Below are 12,937 nucleotides of genomic sequence, written 5' to 3'. Positions count from 1 at the left end.
CCTTGGAATGTGACATTCCATACATCATATAAACATCCCAGCGACACCGTCACAATGAATTAGCAGGTGAGATATCTGCCCCAGACAGCTATGGATAGAGGCAGCTACATGTGACTCTTAATCTCCACTGTAGTGATAATGGCCCCACAGTTACCTGCTCCAAAACACAATGGTTCTCATTAGCCGAATAGCTCAACCTGCAACCACCCTGTCACATGACTGAGACCGGAGCTGTCTGAATTTCTTTAATAATACAGCTTTTGGATTTTATCTTCTATCACTGTTTGACATCAGAAGGAAACAGGACTCCAGACAAGCTGCCTGTCTCCGTCTACCATTTACCATCTAACACGTAGCAGTAAAAAGAGCTCCATTCAGGTTTAAAATTGCCTGGCTCTCATCTACACTGTGAACTACTGGCACATTGGAATTTGTGTATCTCTGCCTTCAAGGCTAGTTCAGCTCTGCGTGTCTTACTTCTGGAAAGAAATATCACCTTGCAACAATCAGCCTGCTGCACTCTGAAGGAATACATCATTGTGGTCATGCCCTGTACTGTTTTATTTTCCTTATCCCTCTTTTATTGCATGAGTGCAAAAGGGGGCAGATGTTGCAAAAACCCTTTATTTGTTTTGTTGTGTGTGTGTAAAATAAACATTTGAGTATTTTGGGATGAGTGTGGGAAGGGGTCCTCTTTGCTGTCCTTGTCCCCTCCTCACTTTGCTGAGCAGGCAGACCCTGTGGATCCTCTATCCTTTGGCCTTCCCTCCCCAGAGCTCATCCCAGCTGGACTTTCCCTATATTCCTTTTCCTGGAATAACACGTTCCTGAGGGATTGTCCACATCTCCCTGTTTGATGAGTCCCACCTTTTAGCCGTAGTAAAATGGATTGGCCATGATAAATTGCCCTTAGTGTCCAAAATTGCCCTTAGTGTTGGGCGGGGTTACTGGGTTATGGGGATAGGGTGGAGGTATTGACCTTGGGTGGGGTGCTCTTTCCAAGGGCCGGTGCAGACTCGACGGGCTGAATGGCCTCCTTCTGCACTGTAAATTCTATGATAATCTATGATAATCTACGAAACCCTCTTATTTTACCTTATCACAAATTTCCTGTGAGGCGATAAATAAAAGTTCAGATCATGTCAAGCTGAAGTGTTGGGGAAAATATGCCACCACTTATAAAAGGGGAAATCAGAAATCAAAAACACCTTTGCTTACGGATGGGTAGTGAGAGGAAAATCAGGGCTGTTTATATAAATCCCCCCTCCTGTCTGTAACAATCCTCATTCTGTGATCCTCCCCCTCCCAAAGAAAAAGAACCTAGTTGGATTGTAGTAGATGTGAGCTGCAACATAGATGTAGCATTGTAGACCATTAACATGTAACAGGCTTTGGCAAGACTGCTTGGTGGCGCAGTATTTCTCTTAGAGAAATATTGCCTATTTGCCTTGTGGTAACCACACAAAATGAGATGTGCCATTGCCCACCAATATACTGTTTCTACCACAGATCATGTATAACTCACAAACTATGAATCAACTTGATCTCCCGGAAAGGCATTCAAATGTAGATAAATAGCTCCAAGATAATAAACCCTTCAAAATTCCCAAACCCCAAAAGTCATTCAAACATGCTTCTTATCAGCAGCTTACAGAGCTGTGCAGGTACTGTGCATAGAGAAATTCCTGTACTCAACAACCTTTCCATCCCAGGTGAAGGGGACAGCAGAGAGGCAAGCTGGTCCTTTACCAGAAAAGGTCAGCAAAATTATGAAATATATTTATAGTAGTTTTTAATTCCTTCTGTACTTGGGGTCGTACTCACTTGAGTAATATAAGAAATTGCAGTTGACAATAATAGCTGGTGAGCTCTACATCCTTGGCTGAATTGTGCCATTTCAATGTGGGACAAATCAACATTGGGCAGCTTTAAAAATGGTGGGCAGCAGTTGATTCTTCCCCCATTCCCATCACCAATTTTGATTGGTACAGGGTAACCTGACTATGTCAGACCCCCTGAATTTTCATGGAGTCAAGCTCAATTTGGTAGGTGCCATGGGTCACACCATCTCAGAGGCATTGTGAACATCTCAAGAACCTGGGGCGGGGTCCTGTGATCCTGATGGCATCAACATGGTCTCAGGATCTGCAATTCTGGAACCCTACAAGGGGCCACCACGGCACTGGAGTGACCCACGCTGCTCCAGCTGCCGTTCCCGGCGTCAGATGGGGTCTGCGGGGTCCGCGCATGCGCAGTGGCACCGGCGCCAACACGCGCATGCGCAGTGGGACCAGCGCGATTTCCGCACATGCGCAGTGTCTTCCTTCTCCGCGCCAGCCCTGATGCAACATGGCAAAGGGCTACAGGGGCCGGCGCGGAACAAAGGAGACCCCCAGCCCGAGAGGCTGGCCCGCCGATCGGTGGGCCCCGATCGCGGGCCAGGCCACTGCAGAGGCCCCCCCCCCCGGGGTCGGACCCCTTCTCTCCCCCCACAAGCCGCCCCCGGACCCTTCCACACCGAGATCCTGCCAGGTAAGACCAGATTAGAACGGCGCTGGCGGGACTCAGGTTTTTTTGTATGGCCTTTCGGCCCATCCCGGGCGGAGAATCGCTGAGGGGGGCCCCGTAAAGCAGCCCCGTAGAGCGGCCCCTGGCCGGCACCGCGCTCTGTGGATAATCGCGTCCTGGCATCGGGGCGGCGTGGCGTGATTCGCGCCGGTCGCGGCGATTCTCTGGCCCGGCCCCGGGCTGCGAGAATCCTGCCCCCAGTTCTGGAGTTGTGAATCTTTTGAAAGATAAGTTCAAAAGCTGTTGTCAACTTCACCTGTCACAATGATATGCTGTATGATAAGTTAAACTGTTTTTTGATGCAGTGTTTGATGCTAGGGTTCTTAAACAGTAAGTGACCTTGAAATTGACCAGCATTGTGAAAGTGGAAAAGTCTTCAGTTGTATTAGAGTAGATTATCCATTGCTACTTTAAAATGCTTTACCTCATTGAACAATATTGATATCCAGAGTTTACTGTGCCAATTGTCCTCTGTGTTTTATTTTTTAAATTTAATTTCACTCTGGCACCAATTTCAAATATTTGATTGTTGCGCTCTTAGAATTAATTCAGATACAATATTTCATTTGGCTCTGGAGGTTTTGTTGACACAGTTGTGCAATAACATGAATTATGAATCTTATTATGAATGCTTGGTTGAGCTGCAGCACACTAATGGATCCAGCTCAGCATGATTACTGTCACAGTGGTCAAGCAAACTGAGTTAAATATTCTCATTTATGAGCTCCTAAAAGGATATCTTTAGAATGACTTTATTTTGACAGCTATGAGAACTTCAAAAGATTTCCCGAAGGCTTGTAAGTTCTGTGTAAAGTGGATACTGAATAAATGGGCATGAAGGGGTGAGGGAGATATGATGGTGTGGAGTATCTGGATGGGATATGAAGGGGGTTAGAGGGAGTGAGGATTAATGAGCCTTGCCGTCCTCTTTGGAACTGGGCAATGAGTGGATAAGTGTCCTTTAATATGCCTTGGCATCCACCCCCTCCATATCTGCCTTGGACCTGGTGTGGGAGACAGTGTCCCCCAATTCCAGCCCACAGCATGAAAATCCCAGCATCAGGCAGTGCCAGGTAGGAGCTGGGAGCATGATGTCGGAAAATTACCTGACTTCCAATCCTCCCATCTACCCCGCCCCCACAAAAACCTGCCTCCTTGTATCCATGTGGCAACTATTTATGATTTTACACCTCCTCTAGACTCATCTTTTACTTTTTCACTTGTCCCATTCACACTCCCTTTATCCTTGCACCACAATTCTTTCGATGTTCAATCCCTCCTGCCTTCCGTTTGATCACAGACCTTCTTTTGTTCTTTTTATCCCGACCCCAGCACTTTTCACTTGCTTAAAAACGATTACATTTCTAATTTTATCCACTTTTGATAAAAGTTTATCGACCTGAAAAGTTACGTATGTTTCTGTCTCCATTGATGTTGCCTGTTCACTGGTCACCCTGTGTGTCAATCACTGCCTGTCTGTGCACCATCATATACCTGCGTGTATATTATGACATCACCCCCCCTTTTTTGTTACTTTAAAAAAAATGTGTGTCGGCCAATAAATAGTGAGTGTGTGTGTGTACAGAATCCTGACTATATACAAAGTATGTTAGCGTATTTACATGGGAAGGTGTCTAGTGCAGATAGAGGGCAGATAACAAATTAGAAAGAAACAATATTTACAGATGTGTAAATGGATCACAAGGTAATGCAACATTCAGTCTATAAATTCAGTCTCTGTGGCGGGCGACGAATTCTGGGTTGACCGCCTCAAGGGTGGGTCAGGGGCCGCCTGCACTTGAACGGGCGGAACTGCTGCCAATGTAGAGGTCAGTAAAAGAACTGGCAGATCGGTGGCCTCGCGGAACGGCACGTCCTGAGGAACCAACATACGAGGCGGGACGTCACGTTCAGGTGGCGGGCGTGGAAGTAGCCGCAGTGCCCGCCTATTACGCCGAAGAAAACAGCCATCCTGCATGCGAACGAGGAACGATCTCGGGGCCACTTGCTTAACCACCACAGCCGTGGCAGACCAGCCACCGTCAGGTAGCTGAACACAAACTCGGTCAGCAGGAGCCAGAGCAGGGAGATCTGTGGCGTGGGCGTCGTACGCTGACTTACATTGAGCCTGAGAACTGTTGCATCCTCTGCAGGACTGGAAAATTGTCAAGTACCGGGATGTGGATAGCCGGCACCATTGTCCGTAGTGTGCAGTTCATTAGCAGCAGTGCTGGAGACAGGCCAGCGGACAAAGGAGTCGCCCTGTAGGCTAACAGCGCCAGGTTAAAATCCGAACCCGTGTCAGCAACTTTGCACAACAGTCTTTTAACACTGTGGACCCCCTTTTCAGCCTTCCCATTCGACGGGGGGTAGTGGGGGCTTGAAGTGATGTGCGTAAAATTGTACAGCCGGGCAAAATCCGTCCACTCCAGGCTGAAGAAACAAGGGCCATTATCAGTCATAACTGTAAGTGGAATGCCATGACGGGTAAAAGTCTCTTTGCGTGCCTTGATGACTGTTGCTGATGTGAGGTCAGTCAGTCTGACCACCTCGGGGTAGTTGGAAAAGTAGTCCACGAGGAGGACATAGTCTCGGCCCTTTGCATGAAAGAGGTCAATACCAACTTTGGACCATGGGGAGGACACCAATTCATGCGGCTGTAGAGTCTCTTTGGGCTGAGCCGGCTGGAACCTTTGACACGTTGGGCAATTGAGGACCGTGTTGGTGATATGCTGACTGATGCCTGGCCAATATACTGTCTCTCGGGCTCGACGGCGACAGTTTTCGACCCCCAGGTGACCCTCGTGGATTTGGCCGAGGACCAGCTCTCGCATGCTCTGTGCGATTACTATCCTGTCCAGCTTCATTAATATGCCGTCCACTACCGCTGGATCGTCCTTTATATTATAAAACTGGGGGCACTGCCCCTTTTGCCAACCATCCGTGAGATGTTGCATTACCCGCTGGAGTAAAGGATCCTGGCCGTCTCCTGACGAATTTGCACGACCCTTTCATCAGTGGCCTGAAAGTTGGACGCACAAAACTTCACCTGAGCATCTATCTGACAGACAAAGTCTGACTGCTCACATGGCGTGGTGATGGATCTAGAGAGTGCGTCGGCCACAATGAGCTCTTTGCCCGAGGTGTAGACCAGGTCAAAATCGTAGCGGCGGTGTTTGAGGAGGATATGTTGTAGCCATGGCATCATATCATTGAGGTCTTTTTGGATGATGTGAACCAATGGCCTGTGGTCTGTCTCGACCGTGAATTTGGGGAGTCCATACACGTAATCATGGAATTTGTCAATCCCTGTGAGGAGGCCCAGGCATTCTTTTTCAATCTGAGCGTATCGTTGCTCAGTAGGTGTCATGGCTCTAGAGGCATATGCGACTGGGGCCCAGGAGGAGGATTCGTCCCGCTGGAGGAGTACTGCCCCAATGCCAGCCTGGCTTGCATCGGTGGAGATCTTCGTCTCCTTGGCGAAGTCGAAAAATGCCAGTACCAGGGCCTTGGTGCGTTTCGCCCTGAGCTCACACCACTCTTGCTCATGAGCGGGAAGCCATTGGAAGTCCGTAGTTTTTTTGACAAGATTGCAGAGAGCTGTGGTGTGTGTTGCAAGGTTGGAGATAAACTTCCCAAGGAAATTGACCATCCCTAGGAAGCGGAGGACCGCCTTCTTGTCCTCCGGGGTCTTCATGGCGTTGATCGCCGACACCTTGTCTGCATCTGGCTGCACACCGAACTGCAAAATATGGTCGCCAAGGAATTTTATTTCTGTTTGACCGAATGAGCATTTGGCTCTATTGAGTCGGAGGCTATGTTCATGGATCCTGTGGAACACTCGCTTGAGGCAATCGATGTGCTCCTGAGGAGTTGTGGACCAGATAATAATATCATCGACGTACAGTCGCACCCACTCGATGCCCTCCATCATTTGCTCCATTATGCGGTGGAACACCTCCGAGGCTGAGATGGTGCCAAAGGGCATCCGGTTGTAACAGTAGCGACCGAACGGAGTGTTAAATGTACACAGCTTTCGACTGGACGCGCCCAGCTCAATTTGCCAAAATCCCTTGGAGGCATCCAGTTTCGTGAAAAGCTTGGCGTGAGCCATTTCGCTGGTGAGCTCTTCTCGTTTAGGTATAGGGTAGTGTTCCCTCATGATGTTACGGTTCAAATCTTTGGGGTCGATGCAAATGCGAAGTTCCCCTGACGTTTTTTTGACACAGACTATGGAGCTAATCCAGTCCGTGGGTTCAGTGACCTTAGAAATGACGCCCTGGTCCTGGAGGTCTTGCAGCTGCTGCTTGAGGTGGTCCTTGAGGGCTGCCGGCACCCGACGCGGTGCATGCACCACAGGTGTGGCATTCGGCTTCAGTAGTATCTTGTATCGGTAAGGTAGTGTACCTTCGAAGACGCTGTGGTATTGTGCTACGATGTCATCTAATTGGGCTTGGAAGTTGACATCTGGTGAGGCCGTTGCCTCTGTGGACGACATGGTGTGAACCCGCTGCACAAGATTCAGGATTTTGCAGGCCCGAGCACCGAGCAGGGAAGCTCTGTTGGTTCCTACAATTTCAAAACGCACGGTTGCTTTTGAAGAACGATGGGATACCGCAAGCTGGCATGAGCCACTGGCAGCAATGGCATTGCCATTGTAGTCGAGGAGCTGGCAGGCTGGTGAAAGAATGCTTGGCTTGACGCGGATGGTGTCAAGGTCAGACTTTGAAATGAGGTTTGCTGAAGCGCCTGTGTTCAGCCTGAGGCGTATGCGAGATTCGTTGACCGCAAGGGTGGCACACCATTCATCATCCGGATCAATGCTCAACACTGGGAGTTGTTTCACCTTCTTCGCTGAAAGCATCGTATGCTTGGTGATGATGCCCACCCGGAATGGGGATGTGAGGCCCTCGGTGTCGTAATCTGGAATCATGTCGGAGTCGGAGTCTGCAACGTGTTGCTGTACTGACCGGACGTTCCTGCGCTGCGGCTGGGATCGCTGTGTATTGGGCAGTTGAGCAGATCTGCACAGGGCTGCGTAGTGGCCAAGCTTGCCACACTGGAGACAGCGTCGAGATTTCACGGGACATTATCGCTTTAAATGGGTGGAGCCACAGTTGTTGCACGTCATGGCGCCGACATCAGGACGCTCCGTGCACCACCCCGCATGCGCGGTGCAGTCGAACGATGTGCGCACCTGCGCAGTTCGGTCATCGGCCTCGCCGTCCCCTTGGTCGTGGCGCGCATGCGCAGGAGGCCGGGAAAAGCGCGCAAAATTGCCGCCCTCATCCAGACTCTGGCCCTGGAGCTGTTTTACGGCCTGCACCCGCTCCGCATCGTGGGGGCCTTGACGCGCCATCTCTGCCGCCTTGATATGGGAGTACCGGTTGTTAGCGTGCTCCTGGAGGACGCAGGCTTCGATGGCGATGGTAAGGGTGATCTGCTTAACTTTAAGGAGCTGCTGGCGAAGGGGAGTGGACCCCGAAAACGATCTGGTCGCGGATCATGGAGTCGGAAGTGGAGCCGTAGTTGCAGGACTGCGCGAGGATACGGAGATGGGTTAAGAAGGACTGAAAAGGTTCATCCTTACCCTGAAGCCTCTGCTGGAACACATAGCGTTCAAAGCTCTCGTTGACTTCGATGTCACAGTGGCTGTCAAACTTCAGCAGGACTGTTTTAAACTTTGTCTTGTCCTCGCCTTCAGCAAAGGTGAGGGAGTTGAAGATGTGGATAGCGTGGTCCCCGACTGTAGATAGGAAGAGAGCGATCTTCCTGGCATCTGATGCGGTTTCGAGGTCAGTGGCGTCAAGATACAGCTGGAACTTCTGCTTGGAAATCTTCCAGTTAGCACCGAGGTTGCCGGCGATGCGGAGCTGCGGGGGAGGGCGGGCGCTGTCCATGTTACCGGATGGCTGATCGCTGGTCAAAGGCAGACTATCTCAAGGTAGGTCCGTCAAACTCGAGCATGACTCTCTGGTACCATGATGTGTTGGGTATGCTGGGTCTGTGAGGACTGCGTTTACTGCAGCAGTGAGAGAGACAGGCTTCCAACACTTGAAGAAATGCAACTCGATTTTATTGAACTCTTAACTATCATACATACTTTAACTGTGGGTTGATACTATGCTGACTTGACTAGAGACCTGAGGCTAACCTGGCCAGACTATCTTACTACCACATGGCGTGTGTTCTAATTGCTGCTCACGGGCTCTGACTGTCTCAGAGGCTGCTGTGTTCTGTGTGTTCACTGGTCATCCTGTGTGTCAATCACTGCCTGCCTGTGCACCATCATATACCTGCGTGTATATTATGACAACACTATAGCAATTGCACTAGAAAGAGTGCAGAGAAGATTTATAGCATGTTGCCTGGGCAGGAGCATTTTAGCTGTGAAGAGAGGCTGGATAAACTGGGTTTGTTTTCATTGGAGCAGAGAAGATTGAGGGGGAGACCACATTAAGGTGTACAAAATTATGAGGGACATATATATGGTAGGTCGGAAGTCTTTCCTTGGCGTGGTGGAGAGGCTTGAACATTCTGTTGATCCCAAGAGCAATGTCGTCGGGAATCTTGAATTCTTGGCAGGGTCACCCATGATGGTAAGGTCAGAGACAAAGCACAATCCAAAACAAGTCCTCAACAGCGGATCAGGCGGAAGATACTCGTATGGTATAAACGGCTGCTGCAGTCGGAAGGTCCCCAGTCATCGAGGTTCCCGTGCCACAGGAACTGAAAGGCTCTCTGTCAATGACCGTGTGTCTGCTGATGTGCAACAGCATTCCCACAGTAAATGACGTCCAGCACTAGGCATCTACCGAGAGGAAACAAGCACAGCCTCACATAGACCAGCCCTGCGGCGATTGGTGAGAAGTGACGGGGACAGCACCGTGAGACCTCGAAGACTCTGGGTGGCACTCTCCGTTGGCTGATGCCAGAATCGGGAAACCTGATTGGGTGGAGAATTGTTTTTTGACGCCGAAATCGTGGCGGACCCGGTGTCACGCCAAATCGCAATTCTCCGGTGCCTCGACAGCGCCGCCTATGCGTTCCACTCCACACATACAGTAAACGTTGTTTCCATGTCATGAGTCCTGACCCGGTATTCTCCGGGGCCTCTTGCGATTTTCCGCCTCCAGTGGCAGGAATTCCCGACGGTGAGGTTCACTTGTGCATTTTAAAATCGGGAAACAGATGCCATGGCTGATGAGGGAGAGAGCAGATGTAGGATACGGAGAGGCGCGACCGTGGGCTACCGATCCTGACACTGGCCAAGCTGGCTGGGGGTGGGGTGGGGGTGGGGGATGGCGTGATGAGGGGACGGGCCGTGGGGTCTGGGTGAACCCCCATAGGACTGGGGCGGTGCCGAGGAATGGAGCGCCATTGCCCCGGCCTGCAAGGCAGCCATTTTGCAACGCATCCCACTGACCACCCACCTTGGATCCTGGTTCTGCAGAGTGACACAGGTGCCCCCACGCCCCAGACCACACCCTTCAACCTACCACCCCCGCACCCCCACTCTCCCATCACCTCTGCACCCCATTCTCTGCCTTACCAAACCCCCCCCCCCCCACACTGGTTGCCACCCGCCGGCCTGCCCAACAGCAATGCCCACAGGGGGGCACCAGACGGGGGCCGCGGAGAGCACTACTGGCATGAGCAGTGCCAGCTGACGAGTACACCTGGCAGCAGGGACGGGCGCCAGGGCCAGATGCTCCCATGCAGTGTGGGGATGTGGGTAGCGGGGGGACATGCAGGGGCAGAGTCCGCAGTACCAAACGGGGCTACCGTTTAGCCTGTTGGACCTGGCTGGGCATGGGGCACCATGCTATCAAGTTGGCATTTCACCCCTCTGAAGATAATGGATATTGGAATTCAACCAGCTATGGTGGCCTTCCCCCTAGTCGCCACAGCCCTGGGAGATGCCCATCGGCTGTACTTGCTGGAGCTGCTCGAGGAGGAGGAAGCTGCAGCAGCAGAGAGGAGCCTGCCCCAGAGGAACAGCAGGCAGCTGCTGAGGATGGAGAGCTGGGCACCCAACAGGCCAAAGAGGAGAAGAGAAGGTGCAAAAGAGGTGCCGCATGAGGCCTTGAGTGTACCTGTAGTGCCTGTCATTCGAGGACCTGCTGGACGGGGCATGCTGTCGAAGACTCCGGCTGAGCAGGGAGACCGTACAGCATGTCTGCAAGATCATGCCGCACCTGGCACCTTGGGGGAATGGGGAAAGCAGCTCTCCCGGTAGCCGTCAAGGTGACGTTCGCCCTGAAATTTTACCTGACAGGGTCCTTTCAAGTGCCGAGTGGGGACCTCACATAGCTCGGTGCACAGGTGCATCCATGCCATCACGGAGGCCCTTTATGCCCAGTCGGCACCATATATCCATTTCAATCTGGACGAAGCCCACCAGGATGCCAGGGCAGTGGGCTTTGCCACCATCGCTGGGATGCCCCAAGTCCCCGGGGTGATCAACCCGATGCATGCCCCCCTACGAGCACCTGCAGATGACAAGCCGCTCTTCACAAACTGACAGGGGTTCCACTCCATGAATGTGCAGTGATGTGTGACCATCAGATGCGCATCATGCATGTCAGCACCCGATACCTGGGTAGTGCCCACGACACCTTCGTCCTGGCACACTTGATGGTTCCTGGCCCCTTCGAGATGCCCCCCTGGCTCGGAGGGTTGGCTACTGGGCAGCACGGGTTATCCGTTGCGGATGTGGCTGATGACGCCTATCCAGAGGCCGCAGACCGTGCAGAGACTCGCTATAATAATAATAATGATGCCCATGAAGTGACCAGGGACGTGATCAAGCGATACTTTAGCCTCTTGAAGATGCAGTTCAGGTCCCTGGACCACTCTGAAGGGGCCCTCCAGCTGGGAGGATCGCCCCCATCGTGGTGGCCTGCTGCGTCCTCCACAACATTGCACAGCAGAGGGGTGACGTGCTGGAGGAGGAGCACGAACGTCCTTGTCTGATGAGGAGGGTGCAGGGGAGGGCAAAGATGGGCAGGACATGGGGCCCAGGAAGGCACCCCAACCCCCCCTCCCCCCCCCCCCCCCCCCCGCCCCCAACCACCCCCCACCTGCAACCTCCTCTGTGATACTAGCTCCCATTGCTAAACTGTGCCCCGCAGCCGTCCCAACGTAACTGGTTCCTACTTTTCTGGCCCTAACGCTAAGTCTAGGTCGATCCCCAGACAGTACATCAGGAGTGGAGATGGCCTGCTCTTGTGACCCTTTGGCGGGCGTCTTCTGGGGCGATCGGGCCTGGATGGGCTCGGCTGCTGCTTGGGTGTCCCAGGTGGCATGGTGCCGGCCTGTTCTGTCCGTTGCCCACTAGCTGCGGTAGGGACAGGAGGGGTGGGAAGTCCAAGGCACTGTGGTATTCCGGCACCTCTCCTCGGCACTGGACCCAGCACTCCCTCCTCCCCCGGGGTGTCCCATCACTCCAGGGCTACTCGATAGGACGTGGGTGTGAGTGGAGTAAACCCAGGAGGCTTCACCGTCACCTGGCGCTGCCAGTCCTGGAGGCCTGCTGTCCTTTCAACCAGGGCCTGCATGCTTGCGGCCTTGGAGCACGGGAGTGGACCATCTGCGTCTCGGACTGTGCCACACCATCCATCAACTGTGCCAACACCTTCTGGATCTGTGCCACAGCAACCGGTGACTGCGCAATCTCCCTCTGGGACTCGGCCACCTCCCTCTGTGTCTGTGCCATGTCAGCCAGCACCTGGGTAATGCCGCCGGCGTTCAAAGCCATGGCCCGCTGTGACTGGGCAACGCTCAGGAGCGCCGCTGCGATGTCCAGGTGCCTCTGGCACATGGCTGCTTGTCAGGCGGCAACCCTGTCCTGGGCCTCGGCCAGCGCCTGCACAGAATGCCCCAGGCCTTGGACATGCTGATCCATAGCCGAAACCATTGGCCCCAATGCATCCACCGCGGACACCACCCATGTGCTGTTGGGCTGGGTGGCACGCATGGCCGGAACCACCTCCTGCTCCTGCACGAGGTTGGAGACCTCCACCTGCGCCTACAGGTGCTGAATGCTCACTGACAACTTCTCATGTCATCCCTGGCGCTGTATCTCCACAATCGATGGGACTGTCCGTTCTGGAAACCTGAAACCCAACTGGACGGCAGCGGGTGCCTGAGTTCGGCCCACCCTCTGACGGTCCGCCACCTAGGGAGTTCCTGCCTCCACCTGCTGTACCGGATCATCTCTGTGGTTCGCACCAGATAGTATCCCAGAAGCCTCTTCACTAACATGCTCAATGGAGGTGAGTGTCTCTCGGATGGTGAAGGGTGTTGGAGACAGCTGTGATGGGAAATCTGTGTCATCCTCGGACTCGAACTCCGGGGTGTCCTGGCT

This window comes from Scyliorhinus torazame, chromosome 7, assembly GCF_047496885.1.
Source record: "Scyliorhinus torazame isolate Kashiwa2021f chromosome 7, sScyTor2.1, whole genome shotgun sequence".
Classification (NCBI taxonomy): Eukaryota; Metazoa; Chordata; class Chondrichthyes; order Carcharhiniformes; family Scyliorhinidae; genus Scyliorhinus; species Scyliorhinus torazame.
The sequence above is the reverse complement of the archived record's forward strand: the minus strand, read 5'-3'. Positions refer to the sequence as shown.